Source organism: Lampris incognitus, chromosome 12 (genome assembly GCF_029633865.1).
Source record: "Lampris incognitus isolate fLamInc1 chromosome 12, fLamInc1.hap2, whole genome shotgun sequence".
Classification (NCBI taxonomy): domain Eukaryota; kingdom Metazoa; phylum Chordata; class Actinopteri; order Lampriformes; family Lampridae; genus Lampris; species Lampris incognitus.
The window spans coordinates 5,843,435-5,868,532 of NC_079222.1; the positions used below are offsets into that span (position 1 = coordinate 5,843,435).

At 52.4% G+C, this 25,098-nt stretch overlaps 29 non-coding genes across 29 annotated transcripts; all 29 read right to left on the reverse strand.

Moving 5' to 3' along the window:
* Nucleotides 1-471: 471 nt before the first annotated feature.
* Nucleotides 472-590, reverse strand: LOC130122199 (5S ribosomal RNA). The gene has a single exon (XR_008811120.1). It is a non-coding gene; the product is annotated as a 5S ribosomal RNA (ribosomal RNA).
* A 746-nt stretch (nt 591-1,336) lies between these two features.
* Nucleotides 1,337-1,455, reverse strand: LOC130122245 (5S ribosomal RNA). Its single transcript, XR_008811163.1, has one exon. It is a non-coding gene; the product is annotated as a 5S ribosomal RNA (ribosomal RNA).
* Nucleotides 1,456-2,201: 746 nt separating this feature from the next.
* Nucleotides 2,202-2,320, reverse strand: LOC130122294 (5S ribosomal RNA). The gene has a single exon (XR_008811205.1). It is a non-coding gene; the product is annotated as a 5S ribosomal RNA (ribosomal RNA).
* A 746-nt stretch (nt 2,321-3,066) lies between these two features.
* On the reverse strand, nt 3,067-3,185 carry LOC130122295 (5S ribosomal RNA). The gene has a single exon (XR_008811206.1). It is a non-coding gene; the product is annotated as a 5S ribosomal RNA (ribosomal RNA).
* Nucleotides 3,186-3,957: 772 nt separating this feature from the next.
* On the reverse strand, nt 3,958-4,076 carry LOC130122258 (5S ribosomal RNA). Its single transcript, XR_008811176.1, has one exon. It is a non-coding gene; the product is annotated as a 5S ribosomal RNA (ribosomal RNA).
* Nucleotides 4,077-4,822: 746 nt separating this feature from the next.
* On the reverse strand, nt 4,823-4,941 carry LOC130122246 (5S ribosomal RNA). Its single transcript, XR_008811164.1, has one exon. It is a non-coding gene; the product is annotated as a 5S ribosomal RNA (ribosomal RNA).
* Nucleotides 4,942-5,687: 746 nt separating this feature from the next.
* On the reverse strand, nt 5,688-5,806 carry LOC130122297 (5S ribosomal RNA). The gene has a single exon (XR_008811208.1). It is a non-coding gene; the product is annotated as a 5S ribosomal RNA (ribosomal RNA).
* Nucleotides 5,807-6,552: 746 nt separating this feature from the next.
* LOC130122298 (5S ribosomal RNA) lies at nt 6,553-6,671 on the reverse strand. Its single transcript, XR_008811209.1, has one exon. It is a non-coding gene; the product is annotated as a 5S ribosomal RNA (ribosomal RNA).
* Nucleotides 6,672-7,443: 772 nt separating this feature from the next.
* LOC130122259 (5S ribosomal RNA) lies at nt 7,444-7,562 on the reverse strand. The gene has a single exon (XR_008811177.1). It is a non-coding gene; the product is annotated as a 5S ribosomal RNA (ribosomal RNA).
* Nucleotides 7,563-8,308: 746 nt separating this feature from the next.
* LOC130122247 (5S ribosomal RNA) lies at nt 8,309-8,427 on the reverse strand. The gene has a single exon (XR_008811165.1). It is a non-coding gene; the product is annotated as a 5S ribosomal RNA (ribosomal RNA).
* Nucleotides 8,428-9,173: 746 nt separating this feature from the next.
* On the reverse strand, nt 9,174-9,292 carry LOC130122299 (5S ribosomal RNA). Its single transcript, XR_008811210.1, has one exon. It is a non-coding gene; the product is annotated as a 5S ribosomal RNA (ribosomal RNA).
* A 746-nt stretch (nt 9,293-10,038) lies between these two features.
* LOC130122300 (5S ribosomal RNA) lies at nt 10,039-10,157 on the reverse strand. The gene has a single exon (XR_008811211.1). It is a non-coding gene; the product is annotated as a 5S ribosomal RNA (ribosomal RNA).
* A 772-nt stretch (nt 10,158-10,929) lies between these two features.
* On the reverse strand, nt 10,930-11,048 carry LOC130122201 (5S ribosomal RNA). The gene has a single exon (XR_008811121.1). It is a non-coding gene; the product is annotated as a 5S ribosomal RNA (ribosomal RNA).
* A 746-nt stretch (nt 11,049-11,794) lies between these two features.
* LOC130122301 (5S ribosomal RNA) lies at nt 11,795-11,913 on the reverse strand. Its single transcript, XR_008811212.1, has one exon. It is a non-coding gene; the product is annotated as a 5S ribosomal RNA (ribosomal RNA).
* A 772-nt stretch (nt 11,914-12,685) lies between these two features.
* Nucleotides 12,686-12,804, reverse strand: LOC130122202 (5S ribosomal RNA). Its single transcript, XR_008811122.1, has one exon. It is a non-coding gene; the product is annotated as a 5S ribosomal RNA (ribosomal RNA).
* Nucleotides 12,805-13,550: 746 nt separating this feature from the next.
* Nucleotides 13,551-13,669, reverse strand: LOC130122302 (5S ribosomal RNA). The gene has a single exon (XR_008811213.1). It is a non-coding gene; the product is annotated as a 5S ribosomal RNA (ribosomal RNA).
* A 772-nt stretch (nt 13,670-14,441) lies between these two features.
* LOC130122204 (5S ribosomal RNA) lies at nt 14,442-14,560 on the reverse strand. The gene has a single exon (XR_008811124.1). It is a non-coding gene; the product is annotated as a 5S ribosomal RNA (ribosomal RNA).
* A 746-nt stretch (nt 14,561-15,306) lies between these two features.
* LOC130122248 (5S ribosomal RNA) lies at nt 15,307-15,425 on the reverse strand. The gene has a single exon (XR_008811166.1). It is a non-coding gene; the product is annotated as a 5S ribosomal RNA (ribosomal RNA).
* A 746-nt stretch (nt 15,426-16,171) lies between these two features.
* On the reverse strand, nt 16,172-16,290 carry LOC130122303 (5S ribosomal RNA). The gene has a single exon (XR_008811214.1). It is a non-coding gene; the product is annotated as a 5S ribosomal RNA (ribosomal RNA).
* Nucleotides 16,291-17,036: 746 nt separating this feature from the next.
* LOC130122304 (5S ribosomal RNA) lies at nt 17,037-17,155 on the reverse strand. Its single transcript, XR_008811215.1, has one exon. It is a non-coding gene; the product is annotated as a 5S ribosomal RNA (ribosomal RNA).
* Nucleotides 17,156-17,927: 772 nt separating this feature from the next.
* On the reverse strand, nt 17,928-18,046 carry LOC130122261 (5S ribosomal RNA). The gene has a single exon (XR_008811179.1). It is a non-coding gene; the product is annotated as a 5S ribosomal RNA (ribosomal RNA).
* A 746-nt stretch (nt 18,047-18,792) lies between these two features.
* Nucleotides 18,793-18,911, reverse strand: LOC130122250 (5S ribosomal RNA). The gene has a single exon (XR_008811168.1). It is a non-coding gene; the product is annotated as a 5S ribosomal RNA (ribosomal RNA).
* A 746-nt stretch (nt 18,912-19,657) lies between these two features.
* LOC130122306 (5S ribosomal RNA) lies at nt 19,658-19,776 on the reverse strand. The gene has a single exon (XR_008811216.1). It is a non-coding gene; the product is annotated as a 5S ribosomal RNA (ribosomal RNA).
* Nucleotides 19,777-20,548: 772 nt separating this feature from the next.
* LOC130122205 (5S ribosomal RNA) lies at nt 20,549-20,667 on the reverse strand. Its single transcript, XR_008811125.1, has one exon. It is a non-coding gene; the product is annotated as a 5S ribosomal RNA (ribosomal RNA).
* Nucleotides 20,668-21,413: 746 nt separating this feature from the next.
* On the reverse strand, nt 21,414-21,532 carry LOC130122307 (5S ribosomal RNA). The gene has a single exon (XR_008811217.1). It is a non-coding gene; the product is annotated as a 5S ribosomal RNA (ribosomal RNA).
* A 772-nt stretch (nt 21,533-22,304) lies between these two features.
* LOC130122206 (5S ribosomal RNA) lies at nt 22,305-22,423 on the reverse strand. Its single transcript, XR_008811126.1, has one exon. It is a non-coding gene; the product is annotated as a 5S ribosomal RNA (ribosomal RNA).
* Nucleotides 22,424-23,169: 746 nt separating this feature from the next.
* On the reverse strand, nt 23,170-23,288 carry LOC130122309 (5S ribosomal RNA). Its single transcript, XR_008811219.1, has one exon. It is a non-coding gene; the product is annotated as a 5S ribosomal RNA (ribosomal RNA).
* Nucleotides 23,289-24,034: 746 nt separating this feature from the next.
* On the reverse strand, nt 24,035-24,153 carry LOC130122310 (5S ribosomal RNA). The gene has a single exon (XR_008811220.1). It is a non-coding gene; the product is annotated as a 5S ribosomal RNA (ribosomal RNA).
* A 772-nt stretch (nt 24,154-24,925) lies between these two features.
* LOC130122207 (5S ribosomal RNA) lies at nt 24,926-25,044 on the reverse strand. The gene has a single exon (XR_008811127.1). It is a non-coding gene; the product is annotated as a 5S ribosomal RNA (ribosomal RNA).
* Nucleotides 25,045-25,098: the final 54 nt, after the last annotated feature.

The following is a 25,098-nucleotide window of genomic DNA, read 5'->3' on the forward strand; positions in this document are numbered from 1 at the left end:
GGCGTGTTAGGGTTTGTGGAAGACCCCAAGCGCACGACACCAGACAGAGATGGGGTTGGCCGGAAACTGGCGATCGACAGTCAAGATGTGGTTGGAAACAGTCATACTGTAGCGAATTCGGGGGACAACGAAGCCACAGAAACTGCCGCAGCCGGGAAGCGAACCCGTGTCGCCCGCACCGCAGGAGGCATCGCTAACCGCTCGACTAAAGGGTCAGACCCGCGAGCCAGCGGCCAGCGTGTCTTCATGCACGTTACAATACTTTTCCTTTCTTTCTTTCCTTTTCCTCCCCCTTCTCTTCCTCCCTTTCTTCTCTTCTCCTCCCTTCTTCCCCTTTCTTCCCCATCTTTACCTGGACGAATGTCCCCCGGCACAACGGGCGCGTGGGAGGCCACCAAACTTAAGCCCAGCCCTGACGAGCTGATTGGCTGCCGGCGCGGGCTGGGAGAGCCGTAACAGGGCGGCATAAAAGGCTTACAGCACCTGGTATTCCCAGGCGGTCTCCCATCCAAGTACTAACCAGGCCCGAGCCTGCTTAGCTTCCGAGATCGGACGAGATCGGGCGTTATCAGGCTGCTATGGCCGTAAGCCGTTGAGCCGGAGCCTTGCAGCTGTTTTATAGAAGAGTTGGCCGCCGACCTTCCTCTTTCTGTCGTCAGCTTGGTTCACCAGTTTCATCTTATGACAAACTCCATCACATCCTATGGCTTTTGCTGCCCAAGGAGTCACGTGTGAAATGTCAGAATATGACTTAAAGCTAACTAAGGTACAGCCATTGAGAAGACTTTTCACTGGTTTTTGACCCAAATGTTTGTCTGGTTTTACCTATACGTCAGATTTTTCAGTTGGAATTCAGTAAAAGAAAATCAACGTACTTTGCGATGATCGTAGGGCGTGTTAGCGTTTGTGGAGGACCCCACGCGCACGACACCAGACAGAGATGGGGTTGGCCGGAAACTGGCGATCGACAGTCAAGATGTGGTTGGAAACAGCAATACTGTAGCGAATTCGGGAGACAACGCAACCACAGAAACTGCCGAGGCCGGGACGCGAACCCGTATTGCCCGCACCGCAGGAGGCATCGCTAACCGCTCGACTAAAGGGTCAGACCCGCGCGCCAGCGGCCAGCGTGTCTTCATGCACGTTACAATACTTTTCCTTTCTTTCTTTCCTTTTCCTCCCCCTTCTCTTCCTCCCTTTCTTCTCTTCTCCTCCCTTCTTCCCCATCTTTACCTGGACGAATGTCCCTCAGCACAACGGGCGCGTGGGAGGCCACCAAACTTAAGCCCAGCCATGACGAGCTGATTGGCTGCCGGCGCAGAGCCGTAACATAAAAGGCTTACAGCACCTGGTATTCCCAGGCGGTCTCCCATCCAAGTACTAACCAGGCCCGACCCTGCTTAGCTTCCGAGATCGGACGAGATCGGGCGTTATCAGGCTGGTATGGCCGTAAGATGTTGAGCCGGAGCCTTGCAGCTCCTTTATAGAAGAGTTGGCCGCCGACCTTCCTCTTTCTGTCGTCAGCTTGGTTCACCAGTTTCATCTTATGACAAACTCCATCACATCCTATGGCTTTTGCTGCCCAAGGAGTCACGTGTGAAATGTCAGAATATGACTTAAAGCTAACTAAGGTACAGCCATTGAGAAGACTTTTCACTGGTTTTTGACCCAAATGTTTGTCTGGTTTTACCTATACGTCAGATTTTTCAGTTGGAATTCAGTAAAAGAAAATCAACGTACTTTGCGATGATCGTAGGGCGTGTTAGCGTTTGTGGAGGACCCCACGCGCACGACACCAGACAGAGATGGGGTTGGCCGGAAACTGGCGATCGACAGTCAAGATGTGGTTGGAAACAGCAATACTGTAGCGAATTCGGGAGACAACGCAACCACAGAAACTGCCGAGGCCGGGACGCGAACCCGTATTGCCCGCACCGCAGGAGGCGTCGCTAACCGCTCGACTAAAGGGTCAGACCCGCGAGCCAGCGGCCAGCGTGTCTTCATGCACGTTACAATACTTTTCCTTTCTTTCTTTCCTTTTCCTCCCCCTTCTCTTCCTCCCTTTCTTCTCTTCTCCTCCCTTCTTCCCCATCTTTACCTGGACGAATGTCCCTCAGCACAACGGGCGCGTGGGAGGCCACCAAACTTAAGCCCAGCCATGACGAGCTGATTGGCTGCCGGCGCAGAGCCGTAACATAAAAGGCTTACAGCACCTGGTATTCCCAGGCGGTCTCCCATCCAAGTACTAACCAGGCCCGAGCCTGCTTAGCTTCCGAGATCGGACGAGATCGGGCGTTATCAGACTGGTATGGCCGTAAGCCGTTGAGCCGGAGCCTTGCAGCTCCTTTATAGAAGAGTTGGCCCCCGACCTTCCTCTTTCTGTTGTCTGCCTGTTTCACCAGTTTCATCTTATGACAAACTCCATCACATCTTGTCGCTTTTGCTGTCCAAGGAGTCACGTGTGAAATGTCACAATATGACTTAAAGCTAACTAAGGAACAGCCATTGAGAAGACTTTTCACTGGTTTTTGACCCAAATGTTTGTCTGGTTTTACCTATACGTCAGATTTTTCAGTTGGAATTCAGTAAAAGAAAATCAACGTACTTTGCGATGATCGTAGGGCGTGTTAGGGTTTGTGGAAGACCCCAAGCGCACGACACCAGACAGAGATGGGGTTGGCCGGAAACTGGCGATCGACAGTCAAGATGTGGTTGGAAACAGTCATACTGTAGCGAATTCGGGGGACAACGAAGCCACAGAAACTGCCGCAGCCGGGAAGCGAACCCGTGTCGCCCGCACCGCAGGAGGCATCGCTAACCGCTCGACTAAAGGGTCAGACCCGCGCGCCAGCGGCCAGCGTGTCTTCATGCACGTTACAATACTTTTCCTTTCTTTCTTTCCTTTTCCTCCCCCTTCTCTTCCTCCCTTTCTTCTCTTCTCCTCCCTTCTTCCCCATCTTTACCTGGACGAATGTCCCTCAGCACAACGGGCGCGTGGGAGGCCACCAAACTTAAGCCCAGCCATGACGAGCTGATTGGCTGCCGGCGCAGAGCCGTAACATAAAAGGCTTACAGCACCTGGTATTCCCAGGCGGTCTCCCATCCAAGTACTAACCAGGCCCGAGCCTGCTTAGCTTCCGAGATCGGACGAGATCGGGCGTTATCAGACTGGTATGGCCGTAAGCCGTTGAGCCGGAGCCTTGCAGCTCCTTTATAGAAGAGTTGGCCCCCGACCTTCCTCTTTCTGTTGTCTGCCTGTTTCACCAGTTTCATCTTATGACAAACTCCATCACATCTTGTCGCTTTTGCTGTCCAAGGAGTCACGTGTGAAATGTCAGAATATGACTTAAAGCTAACTAAGGAACAGCCATTGAGAAGACTTTTCACTGGTTTTTGACCCAAATGTTTGTCTGGTTTTACCTATACGTCAGATTTTTCAGTTGGAATTCAGTAAAAGAAAATCAACGTACTTTGCGATGATCGTAGGGCGTGTTAGGGTTTGTGGAAGACCCCAAGCGCACGACACCAGACAGAGATGGGGTTGGCCGGAAACTGGCGATCGACAGTCAAGATGTGGTTGGAAACAGTCATACTGTAGCGAATTCGGGGGACAACGAAGCCACAGAAACTGCCGCAGCCGGGAAGCGAACCCGTGTCGCCCGCACCGCAGGAGGCATCGCTAACCGCTCGACTAAAGGGTCAGACCCGCGAGCCAGCGGCCAGCGTGTCTTCATGCACGTTACAATACTTTTCCTTTCTTTCTTTCCTTTTCCTCCCCCTTCTCTTCCTCCCTTTCTTCTCTTCTCCTCCCTTCTTCCCCTTTCTTCCCCATCTTTACCTGGACGAATGTCCCCCGGCACAACGGGCGCGTGGGAGGCCACCAAACTTAAGCCCAGCCCTGACGAGCTGATTGGCTGCCGGCGCGGGCTGGGAGAGCCGTAACAGGGCGGCATAAAAGGCTTACAGCACCTGGTATTCCCAGGCGGTCTCCCATCCAAGTACTAACCAGGCCCGACCCTGCTTAGCTTCCGAGATCGGACGAGATCGGGCGTTATCAGGCTGCTATGGCCGTAAGCCGTTGAGCCGGAGCCTTGCAGCTGTTTTATAGAAGAGTTGGCCGCCGACCTTCCTCTTTCTGTCGTCAGCTTGGTTCACCAGTTTCATCTTATGACAAACTCCATCACATCCTATGGCTTTTGCTGCCCAAGGAGTCACGTGTGAAATGTCAGAATATGACTTAAAGCTAACTAAGGTACAGCCATTGAGAAGACTTTTCACTGGTTTTTGACCCAAATGTTTGTCTGGTTTTACCTATACGTCAGATTTTTCAGTTGGAATTCAGTAAAAGAAAATCAACGTACTTTGCGATGATCGTAGGGCGTGTTAGCGTTTGTGGAGGACCCCACGCGCACGACACCAGACAGAGATGGGGTTGGCCGGAAACTGGCGATCGACAGTCAAGATGTGGTTGGAAACAGCAATACTGTAGCGAATTCGGGAGACAACGCAACCACAGAAACTGCCGAGGCCGGGACGCGAACCCGTATTGCCCGCACCGCAGGAGGCATCGCTAACCGCTCGACTAAAGGGTCAGACCCGCGCGCCAGCGGCCAGCGTGTCTTCATGCACGTTACAATACTTTTCCTTTCTTTCTTTCCTTTTCCTCCCCCTTCTCTTCCTCCCTTTCTTCTCTTCTCCTCCCTTCTTCCCCATCTTTACCTGGACGAATGTCCCTCAGCACAACGGGCGCGTGGGAGGCCACCAAACTTAAGCCCAGCCATGACGAGCTGATTGGCTGCCGGCGCAGAGCCGTAACATAAAAGGCTTACAGCACCTGGTATTCCCAGGCGGTCTCCCATCCAAGTACTAACCAGGCCCGACCCTGCTTAGCTTCCGAGATCGGACGAGATCGGGCGTTATCAGGCTGGTATGGCCGTAAGATGTTGAGCCGGAGCCTTGCAGCTCCTTTATAGAAGAGTTGGCCGCCGACCTTCCTCTTTCTGTCGTCAGCTTGGTTCACCAGTTTCATCTTATGACAAACTCCATCACATCCTATGGCTTTTGCTGCCCAAGGAGTCACGTGTGAAATGTCAGAATATGACTTAAAGCTAACTAAGGTACAGCCATTGAGAAGACTTTTCACTGGTTTTTGACCCAAATGTTTGTCTGGTTTTACCTATACGTCAGATTTTTCAGTTGGAATTCAGTAAAAGAAAATCAACGTACTTTGCGATGATCGTAGGGCGTGTTAGCGTTTGTGGAGGACCCCACGCGCACGACACCAGACAGAGATGGGGTTGGCCGGAAACTGGCGATCGACAGTCAAGATGTGGTTGGAAACAGCAATACTGTAGCGAATTCGGGAGACAACGCAACCACAGAAACTGCCGAGGCCGGGACGCGAACCCGTATTGCCCGCACCGCAGGAGGCGTCGCTAACCGCTCGACTAAAGGGTCAGACCCGCGAGCCAGCGGCCAGCGTGTCTTCATGCACGTTACAATACTTTTCCTTTCTTTCTTTCCTTTTCCTCCCCCTTCTCTTCCTCCCTTTCTTCTCTTCTCCTCCCTTCTTCCCCATCTTTACCTGGACGAATGTCCCTCAGCACAACGGGCGCGTGGGAGGCCACCAAACTTAAGCCCAGCCATGACGAGCTGATTGGCTGCCGGCGCAGAGCCGTAACATAAAAGGCTTACAGCACCTGGTATTCCCAGGCGGTCTCCCATCCAAGTACTAACCAGGCCCGAGCCTGCTTAGCTTCCGAGATCGGACGAGATCGGGCGTTATCAGACTGGTATGGCCGTAAGCCGTTGAGCCGGAGCCTTGCAGCTCCTTTATAGAAGAGTTGGCCCCCGACCTTCCTCTTTCTGTTGTCTGCCTGTTTCACCAGTTTCATCTTATGACAAACTCCATCACATCTTGTCGCTTTTGCTGTCCAAGGAGTCACGTGTGAAATGTCACAATATGACTTAAAGCTAACTAAGGAACAGCCATTGAGAAGACTTTTCACTGGTTTTTGACCCAAATGTTTGTCTGGTTTTACCTATACGTCAGATTTTTCAGTTGGAATTCAGTAAAAGAAAATCAACGTACTTTGCGATGATCGTAGGGCGTGTTAGGGTTTGTGGAAGACCCCAAGCGCACGACACCAGACAGAGATGGGGTTGGCCGGAAACTGGCGATCGACAGTCAAGATGTGGTTGGAAACAGTCATACTGTAGCGAATTCGGGGGACAACGAAGCCACAGAAACTGCCGCAGCCGGGAAGCGAACCCGTGTCGCCCGCACCGCAGGAGGCATCGCTAACCGCTCGACTAAAGGGTCAGACCCGCGCGCCAGCGGCCAGCGTGTCTTCATGCACGTTACAATACTTTTCCTTTCTTTCTTTCCTTTTCCTCCCCCTTCTCTTCCTCCCTTTCTTCTCTTCTCCTCCCTTCTTCCCCATCTTTACCTGGACGAATGTCCCTCAGCACAACGGGCGCGTGGGAGGCCACCAAACTTAAGCCCAGCCATGACGAGCTGATTGGCTGCCGGCGCAGAGCCGTAACATAAAAGGCTTACAGCACCTGGTATTCCCAGGCGGTCTCCCATCCAAGTACTAACCAGGCCCGAGCCTGCTTAGCTTCCGAGATCGGACGAGATCGGGCGTTATCAGACTGGTATGGCCGTAAGCCGTTGAGCCGGAGCCTTGCAGCTCCTTTATAGAAGAGTTGGCCCCCGACCTTCCTCTTTCTGTTGTCTGCCTGTTTCACCAGTTTCATCTTATGACAAACTCCATCACATCTTGTCGCTTTTGCTGTCCAAGGAGTCACGTGTGAAATGTCAGAATATGACTTAAAGCTAACTAAGGAACAGCCATTGAGAAGACTTTTCACTGGTTTTTGACCCAAATGTTTGTCTGGTTTTACCTATACGTCAGATTTTTCAGTTGGAATTCAGTAAAAGAAAATCAACGTACTTTGCGATGATCGTAGGGCGTGTTAGGGTTTGTGGAAGACCCCAAGCGCACGACACCAGACAGAGATGGGGTTGGCCGGAAACTGGCGATCGACAGTCAAGATGTGGTTGGAAACAGTCATACTGTAGCGAATTCGGGGGACAACGAAGCCACAGAAACTGCCGCAGCCGGGAAGCGAACCCGTGTCGCCCGCACCGCAGGAGGCATCGCTAACCGCTCGACTAAAGGGTCAGACCCGCGAGCCAGCGGCCAGCGTGTCTTCATGCACGTTACAATACTTTTCCTTTCTTTCTTTCCTTTTCCTCCCCCTTCTCTTCCTCCCTTTCTTCTCTTCTCCTCCCTTCTTCCCCTTTCTTCCCCATCTTTACCTGGACGAATGTCCCCCGGCACAACGGGCGCGTGGGAGGCCACCAAACTTAAGCCCAGCCCTGACGAGCTGATTGGCTGCCGGCGCGGGCTGGGAGAGCCGTAACAGGGCGGCATAAAAGGCTTACAGCACCTGGTATTCCCAGGCGGTCTCCCATCCAAGTACTAACCAGGCCCGACCCTGCTTAGCTTCCGAGATCGGACGAGATCGGGCGTTATCAGGCTGCTATGGCCGTAAGCCGTTGAGCCGGAGCCTTGCAGCTCTTTTATAGAAGAGTTGGCCGCCGACCTTCCTCTTTCTGTCGTCAGCTTGGTTCACCAGTTTCATCTTATGACAAACTCCATCACATCCTATGGCTTTTGCTGCCCAAGGAGTCACGTGTGAAATGTCAGAATATGACTTAAAGCTAACTAAGGTACAGCCATTGAGAAGACTTTTCACTGGTTTTTGACCCAAATGTTTGTCTGGTTTTACCTATACGTCAGATTTTTCAGTTGGAATTCAGTAAAAGAAAATCAACGTACTTTGCGATGATCGTAGGGCGTGTTAGCGTTTGTGGAGGACCCCACGCGCACGACACCAGACAGAGATGGGGTTGGCCGGAAACTGGCGATCGACAGTCAAGATGTGGTTGGAAACAGCAATACTGTAGCGAATTCGGGAGACAACGCAACCACAGAAACTGCCGAGGCCGGGACGCGAACCCGTATTGCCCGCACCGCAGGAGGCATCGCTAACCGCTCGACTAAAGGGTCAGACCCGCGCGCCAGCGGCCAGCGTGTCTTCATGCACGTTACAATACTTTTCCTTTCTTTCTTTCCTTTTCCTCCCCCTTCTCTTCCTCCCTTTCTTCTCTTCTCCTCCCTTCTTCCCCATCTTTACCTGGACGAATGTCCCTCAGCACAACGGGCGCGTGGGAGGCCACCAAACTTAAGCCCAGCCATGACGAGCTGATTGGCTGCCGGCGCAGAGCCGTAACATAAAAGGCTTACAGCACCTGGTATTCCCAGGCGGTCTCCCATCCAAGTACTAACCAGGCCCGACCCTGCTTAGCTTCCGAGATCGGACGAGATCGGGCGTTATCAGGCTGGTATGGCCGTAAGATGTTGAGCCGGAGCCTTGCAGCTCCTTTATAGAAGAGTTGGCCGCCGACCTTCCTCTTTCTGTCGTCAGCTTGGTTCACCAGTTTCATCTTATGACAAACTCCATCACATCCTATGGCTTTTGCTGCCCAAGGAGTCACGTGTGAAATGTCAGAATATGACTTAAAGCTAACTAAGGTACAGCCATTGAGAAGACTTTTCACTGGTTTTTGACCCAAATGTTTGTCTGGTTTTACCTATACGTCAGATTTTTCAGTTGGAATTCAGTAAAAGAAAATCAACGTACTTTGCGATGATCGTAGGGCGTGTTAGCGTTTGTGGAGGACCCCACGCGCACGACACCAGACAGAGATGGGGTTGGCCGGAAACTGGCGATCGACAGTCAAGATGTGGTTGGAAACAGCAATACTGTAGCGAATTCGGGAGACAACGCAACCACAGAAACTGCCGAGGCCGGGACGCGAACCCGTATTGCCCGCACCGCAGGAGGCGTCGCTAACCGCTCGACTAAAGGGTCAGACCCGCGAGCCAGCGGCCAGCGTGTCTTCATGCACGTTACAATACTTTTCCTTTCTTTCTTTCCTTTTCCTCCCCCTTCTCTTCCTCCCTTTCTTCTCTTCTCCTCCCTTCTTCCCCATCTTTACCTGGACGAATGTCCCTCAGCACAACGGGCGCGTGGGAGGCCACCAAACTTAAGCCCAGCCATGACGAGCTGATTGGCTGCCGGCGCAGAGCCGTAACATAAAAGGCTTACAGCACCTGGTATTCCCAGGCGGTCTCCCATCCAAGTACTAACCAGGCCCGAGCCTGCTTAGCTTCCGAGATCGGACGAGATCGGGCGTTATCAGACTGGTATGGCCGTAAGCCGTTGAGCCGGAGCCTTGCAGCTCCTTTATAGAAGAGTTGGCCCCCGACCTTCCTCTTTCTGTTGTCTGCCTGTTTCACCAGTTTCATCTTATGACAAACTCCATCACATCTTGTCGCTTTTGCTGTCCAAGGAGTCACGTGTGAAATGTCACAATATGACTTAAAGCTAACTAAGGAACAGCCATTGAGAAGACTTTTCACTGGTTTTTGACCCAAATGTTTGTCTGGTTTTACCTATACGTCAGATTTTTCAGTTGGAATTCAGTAAAAGAAAATCAACGTACTTTGCGATGATCGTAGGGCGTGTTAGGGTTTGTGGAAGACCCCAAGCGCACGACACCAGACAGAGATGGGGTTGGCCGGAAACTGGCGATCGACAGTCAAGATGTGGTTGGAAACAGTCATACTGTAGCGAATTCGGGGGACAACGAAGCCACAGAAACTGCCGCAGCCGGGAAGCGAACCCGTGTCGCCCGCACCGCAGGAGGCATCGCTAACCGCTCGACTAAAGGGTCAGACCCGCGCGCCAGCGGCCAGCGTGTCTTCATGCACGTTACAATACTTTTCCTTTCTTTCTTTCCTTTTCCTCCCCCTTCTCTTCCTCCCTTTCTTCTCTTCTCCTCCCTTCTTCCCCATCTTTACCTGGACGAATGTCCCTCAGCACAACGGGCGCGTGGGAGGCCACCAAACTTAAGCCCAGCCATGACGAGCTGATTGGCTGCCGGCGCAGAGCCGTAACATAAAAGGCTTACAGCACCTGGTATTCCCAGGCGGTCTCCCATCCAAGTACTAACCAGGCCCGAGCCTGCTTAGCTTCCGAGATCGGACGAGATCGGGCGTTATCAGACTGGTATGGCCGTAAGCCGTTGAGCCGGAGCCTTGCAGCTCCTTTATAGAAGAGTTGGCCCCCGACCTTCCTCTTTCTGTTGTCTGCCTGTTTCACCAGTTTCATCTTATGACAAACTCCATCACATCTTGTCGCTTTTGCTGTCCAAGGAGTCACGTGTGAAATGTCAGAATATGACTTAAAGCTAACTAAGGAACAGCCATTGAGAAGACTTTTCACTGGTTTTTGACCCAAATGTTTGTCTGGTTTTACCTATACGTCAGATTTTTCAGTTGGAATTCAGTAAAAGAAAATCAACGTACTTTGCGATGATCGTAGGGCGTGTTAGGGTTTGTGGAAGACCCCAAGCGCACGACACCAGACAGAGATGGGGTTGGCCGGAAACTGGCGATCGACAGTCAAGATGTGGTTGGAAACAGTCATACTGTAGCGAATTCGGGGGACAACGAAGCCACAGAAACTGCCGCAGCCGGGAAGCGAACCCGTGTCGCCCGCACCGCAGGAGGCATCGCTAACCGCTCGACTAAAGGGTCAGACCCGCGAGCCAGCGGCCAGCGTGTCTTCATGCACGTTACAATACTTTTCCTTTCTTTCTTTCCTTTTCCTCCCCCTTCTCTTCCTCCCTTTCTTCTCTTCTCCTCCCTTCTTCCCCTTTCTTCCCCATCTTTACCTGGACGAATGTCCCCCGGCACAACGGGCGCGTGGGAGGCCACCAAACTTAAGCCCAGCCCTGACGAGCTGATTGGCTGCCGGCGCGGGCTGGGAGAGCCGTAACAGGGCGGCATAAAAGGCTTACAGCACCTGGTATTCCCAGGCGGTCTCCCATCCAAGTACTAACCAGGCCCGAGCCTGCTTAGCTTCCGAGATCGGACGAGATCGGGCGTTATCAGGCTGCTATGGCCGTAAGCCGTTGAGCCGGAGCCTTGCAGCTCTTTTATAGAAGAGTTGGCCGCCGACCTTCCTCTTTCTGTCGTCAGCTTGGTTCACCAGTTTCATCTTATGACAAACTCCATCACATCCTATGGCTTTTGCTGCCCAAGGAGTCACGTGTGAAATGTCAGAATATGACTTAAAGCTAACTAAGGTACAGCCATTGAGAAGACTTTTCACTGGTTTTTGACCCAAATGTTTGTCTGGTTTTACCTATACGTCAGATTTTTCAGTTGGAATTCAGTAAAAGAAAATCAACGTACTTTGCGATGATCGTAGGGCGTGTTAGCGTTTGTGGAGGACCCCACGCGCACGACACCAGACAGAGATGGGGTTGGCCGGAAACTGGCGATCGACAGTCAAGATGTGGTTGGAAACAGCAATACTGTAGCGAATTCGGGAGACAACGCAACCACAGAAACTGCCGAGGCCGGGACGCGAACCCGTATTGCCCGCACCGCAGGAGGCATCGCTAACCGCTCGACTAAAGGGTCAGACCCGCGCGCCAGCGGCCAGCGTGTCTTCATGCACGTTACAATACTTTTCCTTTCTTTCTTTCCTTTTCCTCCCCCTTCTCTTCCTCCCTTTCTTCTCTTCTCCTCCCTTCTTCCCCATCTTTACCTGGACGAATGTCCCTCAGCACAACGGGCGCGTGGGAGGCCACCAAACTTAAGCCCAGCCATGACGAGCTGATTGGCTGCCGGCGCAGAGCCGTAACATAAAAGGCTTACAGCACCTGGTATTCCCAGGCGGTCTCCCATCCAAGTACTAACCAGGCCCGAGCCTGCTTAGCTTCCGAGATCGGACGAGATCGGGCGTTATCAGACTGGTATGGCCGTAAGCCGTTGAGCCGGAGCCTTGCAGCTCCTTTATAGAAGAGTTGGCCCCCGACCTTCCTCTTTCTGTTGTCTGCCTGTTTCACCAGTTTCATCTTATGACAAACTCCATCACATCTTGTCGCTTTTGCTGTCCAAGGAGTCACGTGTGAAATGTCAGAATATGACTTAAAGCTAACTAAGGAACAGCCATTGAGAAGACTTTTCACTGGTTTTTGACCCAAATGTTTGTCTGGTTTTACCTATACGTCAGATTTTTCAGTTGGAATTCAGTAAAAGAAAATCAACGTACTTTGCGATGATCGTAGGGCGTGTTAGGGTTTGTGGAAGACCCCAAGCGCACGACACCAGACAGAGATGGGGTTGGCCGGAAACTGGCGATCGACAGTCAAGATGTGGTTGGAAACAGTCATACTGTAGCGAATTCGGGGGACAACGCAACCACAGAAACTGCCGCAGCCGGGAAGCGAACCCGTGTCGCCCGCACCGCAGGAGGCATCGCTAACCGCTCGACTAAAGGGTCAGACCCGCGAGCCAGCGGCCAGCGTGTCTTCATGCACGTTACAATACTTTTCCTTTCTTTCTTTCCTTTTCCTCCCCCTTCTCTTCCTCCCTTTCTTCTCTTCTCCTCCCTTCTTCCCCTTTCTTCCCCATCTTTACCTGGACGAATGTCCCCCGGCACAACGGGCGCGTGGGAGGCCACCAAACTTAAGCCCAGCCCTGACGAGCTGATTGGCTGCCGGCGCGGGCTGGGAGAGCCGTAACAGGGCGGCATAAAAGGCTTACAGCACCTGGTATTCCCAGGCGGTCTCCCATCCAAGTACTAACCAGGCCCGAGCCTGCTTAGCTTCCGAGATCGGACGAGATCGGGCGTTATCAGGCTGCTATGGCCGTAAGCCGTTGAGCCGGAGCCTTGCAGCTCTTTTATAGAAGAGTTGGCCGCCGACCTTCCTCTTTCTGTCGTCAGCTTGGTTCACCAGTTTCATCTTATGACAAACTCCATCACATCCTATGGCTTTTGCTGCCCAAGGAGTCACGTGTGAAATGTCAGAATATGACTTAAAGCTAACTAAGGTACAGCCATTGAGAAGACTTTTCACTGGTTTTTGACCCAAATGTTTGTCTGGTTTTACCTATACGTCAGATTTTTCAGTTGGAATTCAGTAAAAGAAAATCAACGTACTTTGCGATGATCGTAGGGCGTGTTAGCGTTTGTGGAGGACCCCACGCGCACGACACCAGACAGAGATGGGGTTGGCCGGAAACTGGCGATCGACAGTCAAGATGTGGTTGGAAACAGCAATACTGTAGCGAATTCGGGAGACAACGCAACCACAGAAACTGCCGAGGCCGGGACGCGAACCCGTATTGCCCGCACCGCAGGAGGCATCGCTAACCGCTCGACTAAAGGGTCAGACCCGCGAGCCAGCGGCCAGCGTGTCTTCATGCACGTTACAATACTTTTCCTTTCTTTCTTTCCTTTTCCTCCCCCTTCTCTTCCTCCCTTTCTTCTCTTCTCCTCCCTTCTTCCCCATCTTTACCTGGACGAATGTCCCTCAGCACAACGGGCGCGTGGGAGGCCACCAAACTTAAGCCCAGCCATGACGAGCTGATTGGCTGCCGGCGCAGAGCCGTAACATAAAAGGCTTACAGCACCTGGTATTCCCAGGCGGTCTCCCATCCAAGTACTAACCAGGCCCGAGCCTGCTTAGCTTCCGAGATCGGACGAGATCGGGCGTTATCAGACTGGTATGGCCGTAAGCCGTTGAGCCGGAGCCTTGCAGCTCCTTTATAGAAGAGTTGGCCCCCGACCTTCCTCTTTCTGTTGTCTGCCTGTTTCACCAGTTTCATCTTATGACAAACTCCATCACATCTTGTCGCTTTTGCTGTCCAAGGAGTCACGTGTGAAATGTCAGAATATGACTTAAAGCTAACTAAGGAACAGCCATTGAGAAGACTTTTCACTGGTTTTTGACCCAAATGTTTGTCTGGTTTTACCTATACGTCAGATTTTTCAGTTGGAATTCAGTAAAAGAAAATCAACGTACTTTGCGATGATCGTAGGGCGTGTTAGGGTTTGTGGAAGACCCCAAGCGCACGACACCAGACAGAGATGGGGTTGGCCGGAAACTGGCGATCGACAGTCAAGATGTGGTTGGAAACAGTCATACTGTAGCGAATTCGGGGGACAACGAAGCCACAGAAACTGCCGCAGCCGGGAAGCGAACCCGTGTCGCCCGCACCGCAGGAGGCATCGCTAACCGCTCGACTAAAGGGTCAGACCCGCGAGCCAGCGGCCAGCGTGTCTTCATGCACGTTACAATACTTTTCCTTTCTTTCTTTCCTTTTCCTCCCCCTTCTCTTCCTCCCTTTCTTCTCTTCTCCTCCCTTCTTCCCCTTTCTTCCCCATCTTTACCTGGACGAATGTCCCCCGGCACAACGGGCGCGTGGGAGGCCACCAAACTTAAGCCCAGCCCTGACGAGCTGATTGGCTGCCGGCGCGGGCTGGGAGAGCCGTAACAGGGCGGCATAAAAGGCTTACAGCACCTGGTATTCCCAGGCGGTCTCCCATCCAAGTACTAACCAGGCCCGAGCCTGCTTAGCTTCCGAGATCGGACGAGATCGGGCGTTATCAGGCTGCTATGGCCGTAAGCCGTTGAGCCGGAGCCTTGCAGCTCTTTTATAGAAGAGTTGGCCGCCGACCTTCCTCTTTCTGTCGTCAGCTTGGTTCACCAGTTTCATCTTATGACAAACTCCATCACATCCTATGGCTTTTGCTGCCCAAGGAGTCACGTGTGAAATGTCAGAATATGACTTAAAGCTAACTAAGGTACAGCCATTGAGAAGACTTTTCACTGGTTTTTGACCCAAATGTTTGTCTGGTTTTACCTATACGTCAGATTTTTCAGTTGGAATTCAGTAAAAGAAAATCAACGTACTTTGCGATGATCGTAGGGCGTGTTAGCGTTTGTGGAGGACCCCACGCGCACGACACCAGACAGAGATGGGGTTGGCCGGAAACTGGCGATCGACAGTCAAGATGTGGTTGGAAACAGCAATACTGTAGCGAATTCGGGAGACAACGCAACCACAGAAACTGCCGAGGCCGGGACGCGAACCCGTATTGCCCGCACCGCAGGAGGCATCGCTAACCGCTCGACTAAAGGGTCAGACCCGCGCGCCAGCGGCCAGCGTGTCTTCATGCACGTTACAATACTTTTCCTTTCTTTCTTTCCTTTTCCTCCCCCTTCTCTTCCTCCCTTTCTTCTCTTCTCCTCCCTTCTTCCCCATCTTTACCTGGACGAATGTCCCTCAGCACAACGGGCGCGTGGGAGGCCACCAAACTTAAGCCCAGCCATGACGAGCTGATTGGCTGCCGGCGCAGAGCCGTAACATAAAAGGCTTACAGCACCTGGTATTCCCAGGCGGTCTCCCATCCAAGTACTAACCAGGCCCGACCCTGCTTAGCTTCCGAGATCGGACGAGATCGGGCGTTATCAGGCTGGTATGGCCGTAAGATGTTGAGCCGGAGCCTTGCAGCTCCTTTATAGAAGAGTTGGCCGCCGACCTTCCTCTTTCTGTCGTCAGCTTGGTTCACCAGTTTCATCTTATGACAAACTCCATCACATCCTATGGCTTTTGCTGCCCAAGGAGTCACGTGTGAAATGTCAGAATATGACTTAAAGCTAACTAAGGTACAGCCATTGAGAAGACTTTTCACTGGTTTTTGACCCAAATGTTTGTCTGGTTTTACCTATACGTCAGATTTTTCAGTTGGAATTCAGTAAAAGAAAATCAACGTACTTTGCGATGATCGTAGGGCGTGTTAGCGTTTGTGGAGGACCCCACGCGCACGACACCAGACAGAGATGGGGTTGGCCGGAAACTGGCGATCGACAGTCAAGATGTGGTTGGAAACAGCAATACTGTAGCGAATTCGGGAGACAACGCAACCACAGAAACTGCCGAGGCCGGGACGCGAACCCGTATTGCCCGCACCGCAGGAGGCGTCGCTAACCGCTCGACTAAAGGGTCAGACCCGCGAGCCAGCGGCCAGCGTGTCTTCATGCACGTTACAATACTTTTCCTTTCTTTCTTTCCTTTTCCTCCCCCTTCTCTTCCTCCCTTTCTTCTCTTCTCCTCCCTTCTTCCCCATCTTTACCTGGACGAATGTCCCTCAGCACAACGGGCGCGTGGGAGGCCACCAAACTTAAGCCCAGCCATGACGAGCTGATTGGCTGCCGGCGCAGAGCCGTAACATAAAAGGCTTACAGCACCTGGTATTCCCAGGCGGTCTCCCATCCAAGTACTAACCAGGCCCGAGCCTGCTTAGCTTCCGAGATCGGACGAGATCGGGCGTTATCAGACTGGTATGGCCGTAAGCCGTTGAGCCGGAGCCTTGCAGCTCCTTTATAGAAGAGTTGGCCCCCGACCTTCCTCTTTCTGTTGTCTGCCTGTTTCACCAGTTTCATCTTATGACAAACTCCATCACATCTTGTCGCTTTTGCTGTCCAAGGAGTCACGTGTGAAATGTCAGAATATGACTTAAAGCTAACTAAGGAACAGCCATTGAGAAGACTTTTCACTGGTTTTTGACCCAAATGTTTGTCTGGTTTTACCTATACGTCAGATTTTTCAGTTGGAATTCAGTAAAAGAAAATCAACGTACTTTGCGATGATCGTAGGGCGTGTTAGGGTTTGTGGAAGACCCCAAGCGCACGACACCAGACAGAGATGGGGTTGGCCGGAAACTGGCGATCGACAGTCAAGATGTGGTTGGAAACAGTCATACTGTAGCGAATTCGGGGGACAACGAAGCCACAGAAACTGCCGCAGCCGGGAAGCGAACCCGTGTCGCCCGCACCGCAGGAGGCATCGCTAACCGCTCGACTAAAGGGTCAGACCCGCGCGCCAGCGGCCAGCGTGTCTTCATGCACGTTACAATACTTTTCCTTTCTTTCTTTCCTTTTCCTCCCCCTTCTCTTCCTCCCTTTCTTCTCTTCTCCTCCCTTCTTCCCCATCTTTACCTGGACGAATGTCCCTCAGCACAACGGGCGCGTGGGAGGCCACCAAACTTAAGCCCAGCCATGACGAGCTGATTGGCTGCCGGCGCAGAGCCGTAACATAAAAGGCTTACAGCACCTGGTATTCCCAGGCGGTCTCCCATCCAAGTACTAACCAGGCCCGAGCCTGCTTAGCTTCCGAGATCGGACGAGATCGGGCGTTATCAGACTGGTATGGCCGTAAGCCGTTGAGCCGGAGCCTTGCAGCTCCTTTATAGAAGAGTTGGCCCCCGACCTTCCTCTTTCTGTTGTCTGCCTGTTTCACCAGTTTCATCTTATGACAAACTCCATCACATCTTGTCGCTTTTGCTGTCCAAGGAGTCACGTGTGAAATGTCAGAATATGACTTAAAGCTAACTAAGGAACAGCCATTGAGAAGACTTTTCACTGGTTTTTGACCCAAATGTTTGTCTGGTTTTACCTATACGTCAGATTTTTCAGTTGGAATTCAGTAAAAGAAAATCAACGTACTTTGCGATGATCGTAGGGCGTGTTAGGGTTTGTGGAAGACCCCAAGCGCACGACACCAGACAGAGATGGGGTTGGCCGGAAACTGGCGATCGACAGTCAAGATGTGGTTGGAAACAGTCATACTGTAGCGAATTCGGGGGACAACGAAGCCACAGAAACTGCCGCAGCCGGGAAGCGAACCCGTGTCGCCCGCACCGCAGGAGGCATCGCTAACCGCTCGACTAAAGGGTCAGACCCGCGAGCCAGCGGCCAGCGTGTCTTCATGCACGTTACAATACTTTTCCTTTCTTTCTTTCCTTTTCCTCCCCCTTCTCTTCCTCCCTTTCTTCTCTTCTCCTCCCTTCTTCCCCTTTCTTCCCCATCTTTACCTGGACGAATGTCCCCCGGCACAACGGGCGCGTGGGAGGCCACCAAACTTAAGCCCAGCCCTGACGAGCTGATTGGCTGCCGGCGCGGGCTGGGAGAGCCGTAACAGGGCGGCATAAAAGGCTTACAGCACCTGGTATTCCCAGGCGGTCTCCCATCCAAGTACTAACCAGGCCCGACCCTGCTTAGCTTCCGAGATCGGACGAGATCGGGCGTTATCAGGCTGCTATGGCCGTAAGCCGTTGAGCCGGAGCCTTGCAGCTCTTTTATAGAAGAGTTGGCCGCCGACCTTCCTCTTTCTGTCGTCAGCTTGGTTCACCAGTTTCATCTTATGACAAACTCCATCACATCCTATGGCTTTTGCTGCCCAAGGAGTCACGTGTGAAATGTCAGAATATGACTTAAAGCTAACTAAGGTACAGCCATTGAGAAGACTTTTCACTGGTTTTTGACCCAAATGTTTGTCTGGTTTTACCTATACGTCAGATTTTTCAGTTGGAATTCAGTAAAAGAAAATCAACGTACTTTGCGATGATCGTAGGGCGTGTTAGCGTTTGTGGAGGACCCCACGCGCACGACACCAGACAGAGATGGGGTTGGCCGGAAACTGGCGATCGACAGTCAAGATGTGGTTGGAAACAGCAATACTGTAGCGAATTCGGGAGACAACGCAACCACAGAAACTGCCGAGGCCGGGACGCGAACCCGTATTGCCCGCACCGCAGGAGGCATCGCTAACCGCTCGACTAAAGGGTCAGACCCGCGCGCCAGCGGCCAGCGTGTCTTCATGCACGTTACAATACTTTTCCTTTCTTTCTTTCCTTTTCCTCCCCCTTCTCTTCCTCCCTTTCTTCTCTTCTCCTCCCTTCTTCCCCATCTTTACCTGGACGAATGTCCCTCAGCACAACGGGCGCGTGGGAGGCCACCAAACTTAAGCCCAGCCATGACGAGCTGATTGGCTGCCGGCGCAGAGCCGTAACATAAAAGGCTTACAGCACCTGGTATTCCCAGGCGGTCTCCCATCCAAGTACTAACCAGGCCCGACCCTGCTTAGCTTCCGAGATCGGACGAGATCGGGCGTTATCAGGCTGGTATGGCCGTAAGATGTTGAGCCGGAGCCTTGCAGCTCCTTTATAGAAGAGTTGGCCGCCGACCTTCCTCTTTCTGTCGTCAGCTTGGTTCACCAGTTTCATCTTATGACAAACTCCATCACATCCTATGGCTTTTGCTGCCCAAGGAGTCACGTGTGAAATGTCAGAATATGACTTAAAGCTAACTAAGGTACAGCCATTGAGAAGACTTTTCACTGGTTTTTGACCCAAATGTTTGTCTGGTTTTACCTATACGTCAGATTTTTCAGTTGGAATTCAGTAAAAGAAAATCAACGTACTTTGCGATGATCGTAGGGCGTGTTAGCGTTTGTGGAGGACCCCACGCGCACGACACCAGACAGAGATGGGGTTGGCCGGAAACTGGCGATCGACAGTCAAGATGTGGTTGGAAACAGCAATACTGTAGCGAATTCGGGAGACAACGCAACCACAGAAACTGCCGAGGCCGGGACGCGAACCCGTATTGCCCGCACCGCAGGAGGCGTCGCTAACCGCTCGACTAAAGGGTCAGACCCGCGAGCCAGCGGCCAGCGTGTCTTCATGCACGTTACAATACTTTTCCTTTCTTTCTTTCCTTTTCCTCCCCCTTCTCTTCCTCCCTTTCTTCTCTTCTCCTCCCTTCTTCCCCATCTTTACCTGGACGAATGTCCCTCAGCACAACGGGCGCGTGGGAGGCCACCAAACTTAAGCCCAGCCATGACGAGCTGATTGGCTGCCGGCGCAGAGCCGTAACATAAAAGGCTTACAGCACCTGGTATTCCCAGGCGGTCTCCCATCCAAGTACTAACCAGGCCCGAGCCTGCTTAGCTTCCGAGATCGGACGAGATCGGGCGTTATCAGACTGGTATGGCCGTAAGCCGTTGAGCCGGAGCCTTGCAGCTCCTTTATAGAAGAGTTGGCCCCCGACCTTCCTCTTTCTGTTGTCTGCCTGTTTCACCAGTTTCATCTTATGACAAACTCCATCACATCTTGTCGCTTTTGCTGTCCAAGGAGTCACGTGTGAAATGTCACAATATGACTTAAAGCTAACTAAGGAACAGCCATTGAGAAGACTTTTCACTGGTTTTTGACCCAAATGTTTGTCTGGTTTTACCTATACGTCAGATTTTTCAGTTGGAATTCAGTAAAAGAAAATCAACGTACTTTGCGATGATCGTAGGGCGTGTTAGGGTTTGTGGAAGACCCCAAGCGCACGACACCAGACAGAGATGGGGTTGGCCGGAAACTGGCGATCGACAGTCAAGATGTGGTTGGAAACAGTCATACTGTAGCGAATTCGGGGGACAACGAAGCCACAGAAACTGCCGCAGCCGGGAAGCGAACCCGTGTCGCCCGCACCGCAGGAGGCATCGCTAACCGCTCGACTAAAGGGTCAGACCCGCGAGCCAGCGGCCAGCGTGTCTTCATGCACGTTACAATACTTTTCCTTTCTTTCTTTCCTTTTCCTCCCCCTTCTCTTCCTCCCTTTCTTCTCTTCTCCTCCCTTCTTCCCCTTTCTTCCCCATCTTTACCTGGACGAATGTCCCCCGGCACAACGGGCGCGTGGGAGGCCACCAAACTTAAGCCCAGCCCTGACGAGCTGATTGGCTGCCGGCGCGGGCTGGGAGAGCCGTAACAGGGCGGCATAAAAGGCTTACAGCACCTGGTATTCCCAGGCGGTCTCCCATCCAAGTACTAACCAGGCCCGAGCCTGCTTAGCTTCCGAGATCGGACGAGATCGGGCGTTATCAGGCTGCTATGGCCGTAAGCCGTTGAGCCGGAGCCTTGCAGCTCTTTTATAGAAGAGTTGGCCGCCGACCTTCCTCTTTCTGTCGTCAGCTTGGTTCACCAGTTTCATCTTATGACAAACTCCATCACATCCTATGGCTTTTGCTGCCCAAGGAGTCACGTGTGAAATGTCAGAATATGACTTAAAGCTAACTAAGGTACAGCCATTGAGAAGACTTTTCACTGGTTTTTGACCCAAATGTTTGTCTGGTTTTACCTATACGTCAGATTTTTCAGTTGGAATTCAGTAAAAGAAAATCAACGTACTTTGCGATGATCGTAGGGCGTGTTAGCGTTTGTGGAGGACCCCACGCGCACGACACCAGACAGAGATGGGGTTGGCCGGAAACTGGCGATCGACAGTCAAGATGTGGTTGGAAACAGCAATACTGTAGCGAATTCGGGAGACAACGCAACCACAGAAACTGCCGAGGCCGGGACGCGAACCCGTATTGCCCGCACCGCAGGAGGCATCGCTAACCGCTCGACTAAAGGGTCAGACCCGCGCGCCAGCGGCCAGCGTGTCTTCATGCACGTTACAATACTTTTCCTTTCTTTCTTTCCTTTTCCTCCCCCTTCTCTTCCTCCCTTTCTTCTCTTCTCCTCCCTTCTTCCCCATCTTTACCTGGACGAATGTCCCTCAGCACAACGGGCGCGTGGGAGGCCACCAAACTTAAGCCCAGCCATGACGAGCTGATTGGCTGCCGGCGCAGAGCCGTAACATAAAAGGCTTACAGCACCTGGTATTCCCAGGCGGTCTCCCATCCAAGTACTAACCAGGCCCGAGCCTGCTTAGCTTCCGAGATCGGACGAGATCGGGCGTTATCAGACTGGTATGGCCGTAAGCCGTTGAGCCGGAGCCTTGCAGCTCCTTTATAGAAGAGTTGGCCCCCGACCTTCCTCTTTCTGTTGTCTGCCTGTTTCACCAGTTTCATCTTATGACAAACTCCATCACATCTTGTCGCTTTTGCTGTCCAAGGAGTCACGTGTGAAATGTCAGAATATGACTTAAAGCTAACTAAGGAACAGCCATTGAGAAGACTTTTCACTGGTTTTTGACCCAAATGTTTGTCTGGTTTTACCTATACGTCAGATTTTTCAGTTGGAATTCAGTAAAAGAAAATCAACGTACTTTGCGATGATCGTAGGGCGTGTTAGGGTTTGTGGAAGACCCCAAGCGCACGACACCAGACAGAGATGGGGTTGGCCGGAAACTGGCGATCGACAGTCAAGATGTGGTTGGAAACAGTCATACTGTAGCGAATTCGGGGGACAACGAAGCCACAGAAACTGCCGCAGCCGGGAAGCGAACCCGTGTCGCCCGCACCGCAGGAGGCATCGCTAACCGCTCGACTAAAGGGTCAGACCCGCGAGCCAGCGGCCAGCGTGTCTTCATGCACGTTACAATACTTTTCCTTTCTTTCTTTCCTTTTCCTCCCCCTTCTCTTCCTCCCTTTCTTCTCTTCTCCTCCCTTCTTCCCCTTTCTTCCCCATCTTTACCTGGACGAATGTCCCCCGGCACAACGGGCGCGTGGGAGGCCACCAAACTTAAGCCCAGCCCTGACGAGCTGATTGGCTGCCGGCGCGGGCTGGGAGAGCCGTAACAGGGCGGCATAAAAGGCTTACAGCACCTGGTATTCCCAGGCGGTCTCCCATCCAAGTACTAACCAGGCCCGAGCCTGCTTAGCTTCCGAGATCGGACGAGATCGGGCGTTATCAGGCTGCTATGGCCGTAAGCCGTTGAGCCGGAGCCTTGCAGCTGTTTTATAGAAGAGTTGGCCGCCGACCTTCCTCTTTCTGTCGTCAGCTTGGTTCACCAGTTTCATCTTATGACAAACTCCATCACATCCTATGGCTTTTGCTGCCCAAGGAGTCACGTGTGAAATGTCAGAATATGACTTAAAGCTAACTAAGGTACAGCCATTGAGAAGACTTTTCACTGGTTTTTGACCCAAATGTTTGTCTGGTTTTACCTATACGTCAGATTTTTCAGTTGGAATTCAGTAAAAGAAAATCAACGTACTTTGCGATGATCGTAGGGCGTGTTAGCGTTTGTGGAGGACCCCACGCGCACGACACCAGACAGAGATGGGGTTGGCCGGAAACTGGCGATCGACAGTCAAGATGTGGTTGGAAACAGCAATACTGTAGCGAATTCGGGAGACAACGCAACCACAGAAACTGCCGAGGCCGGGACGCGAACCCGTATTGCCCGCACCGCAGGAGGCGTCGCTAACCGCTCGACTAAAGGGTCAGACCCGCGAGCCAGCGGCCAGCGTGTCTTCATGCACGTTACAATACTTTTCCTTTCTTTCTTTCCTTTTCCTCCCCCTTCTCTTCCTCCCTTTCTTCTCTTCTCCTCCCTTCTTCCCCATCTTTACCTGGACGAATGTCCCTCAGCACAACGGGCGCGTGGGAGGCCACCAAACTTAAGCCCAGCCATGACGAGCTGATTGGCTGCCGGCGCAGAGCCGTAACATAAAAGGCTTACAGCACCTGGTATTCCCAGGCGGTCTCCCATCCAAGTACTAACCAGGCCCGAGCCTGCTTAGCTTCCGAGATCGGACGAGATCGGGCGTTATCAGACTGGTATGGCCGTAAGCCGTTGAGCCGGAGCCTTGCAGCTCCTTTATAGAAGAGTTGGCCCCCGACCTTCCTCTTTCTGTTGTCTGCCTGTTTCACCAGTTTCATCTTATGACAAACTCCATCACATCTTGTCGCTTTTGCTGTCCAAGGAGTCACGTGTGAAATGTCACAATATGACTTAAAGCTAACTAAGGAACAGCCATTGAGAAGACTTTTCACTGGTTTTTGACCCAAATGTTTGTCTGGTTTTACCTATACGTCAGATTTTTCAGTTGGAATTCAGTAAAAGAAAATCAACGTACTTTGCGATGATCGTAGGGCGTGTTAGGGTTTGTGGAAGACCCCAAGCGCACGACACCAGACAGAGATGGGGTTGGCCGGAAACTGGCGATCGACAGTCAAGATGTGGTTGGAAACAGTCATACTGTAGCGAATTCGGGGGACAACGAAGCCACAGAAACTGCCGCAGCCGGGAAGCGAACCCGTGTCGCCCGCACCGCAGGAGGCATCGCTAACCGCTCGACTAAAGGGTCAGACCCGCGCGCCAGCGGCCAGCGTGTCTTCATGCACGTTACAATACTTTTCCTTTCTTTCTTTCCTTTTCCTCCCCCTTCTCTTCCTCCCTTTCTTCTCTTCTCCTCCCTTCTTCCCCATCTTTACCTGGACGAATGTCCCTCAGCACAACGGGCGCGTGGGAGGCCACCAAACTTAAGCCCAGCCATGACGAGCTGATTGGCTGCCGGCGCAGAGCCGTAACATAAAAGGCTTACAGCACCTGGTATTCCCAGGCGGTCTCCCATCCAAGTACTAACCAGGCCCGAGCCTGCTTAGCTTCCGAGATCGGACGAGATCGGGCGTTATCAGACTGGTATGGCCGTAAGCCGTTGAGCCGGAGCCTTGCAGCTCCTTTATAGAAGAGTTGGCCCCCGACCTTCCTCTTTCTGTTGTCTGCCTGTTTCACCAGTTTCATCTTATGACAAACTCCATCACATCTTGTCGCTTTTGCTGTCCAAGGAGTCACGTGTGAAATGTCACAATATGACTTAAAGCTAACTAAGGAACAGCCATTGAGAAGACTTTTCACTGGTTTTTGACCCAAATGTTTGTCTGGTTTTACCTATACGTCAGATTTTTCAGTTGGAATTCAGTAAAAGAAAATCAACGTACTTTGCGATGATCGTAGGGCGTGTTAGGGTTTGTGGAAGACCCCAAGCGCACGACACCAGACAGAGATGGGGTTGGCCGGAAACTGGCGATCGACAGTCAAGATGTGGTTGGAAACAGTCATACTGTAGCGAATTCGGGGGACAACGAAGCCACAGAAACTGCCGCAGCCGGGAAGCGAACCCGTGTCGCCCGCACCGCAGGAGGCATCGCTAACCGCTCGACTAAAGGGTCAGACCCGCGAGCCAGCGGCCAGCGTGTCTTCATGCACGTTACAATACTTTTCCTTTCTTTCTTTCCTTTTCCTCCCCCTTCTCTTCCTCCCTTTCTTCTCTTCTCCTCCCTTCTTCCCCTTTCTTCCCCATCTTTACCTGGACGAATGTCCCCCGGCACAACGGGCGCGTGGGAGGCCACCAAACTTAAGCCCAGCCCTGACGAGCTGATTGGCTGCCGGCGCGGGCTGGGAGAGCCGTAACAGGGCGGCATAAAAGGCTTACAGCACCTGGTATTCCCAGGCGGTCTCCCATCCAAGTACTAACCAGGCCCGAGCCTGCTTAGCTTCCGAGATCGGACGAGATCGGGCGTTATCAGGCTGCTATGGCCGTAAGCCGTTGAGCCGGAGCCTTGCAGCTGTTTTATAGAAGAGTTGGCCGCCGACCTTCC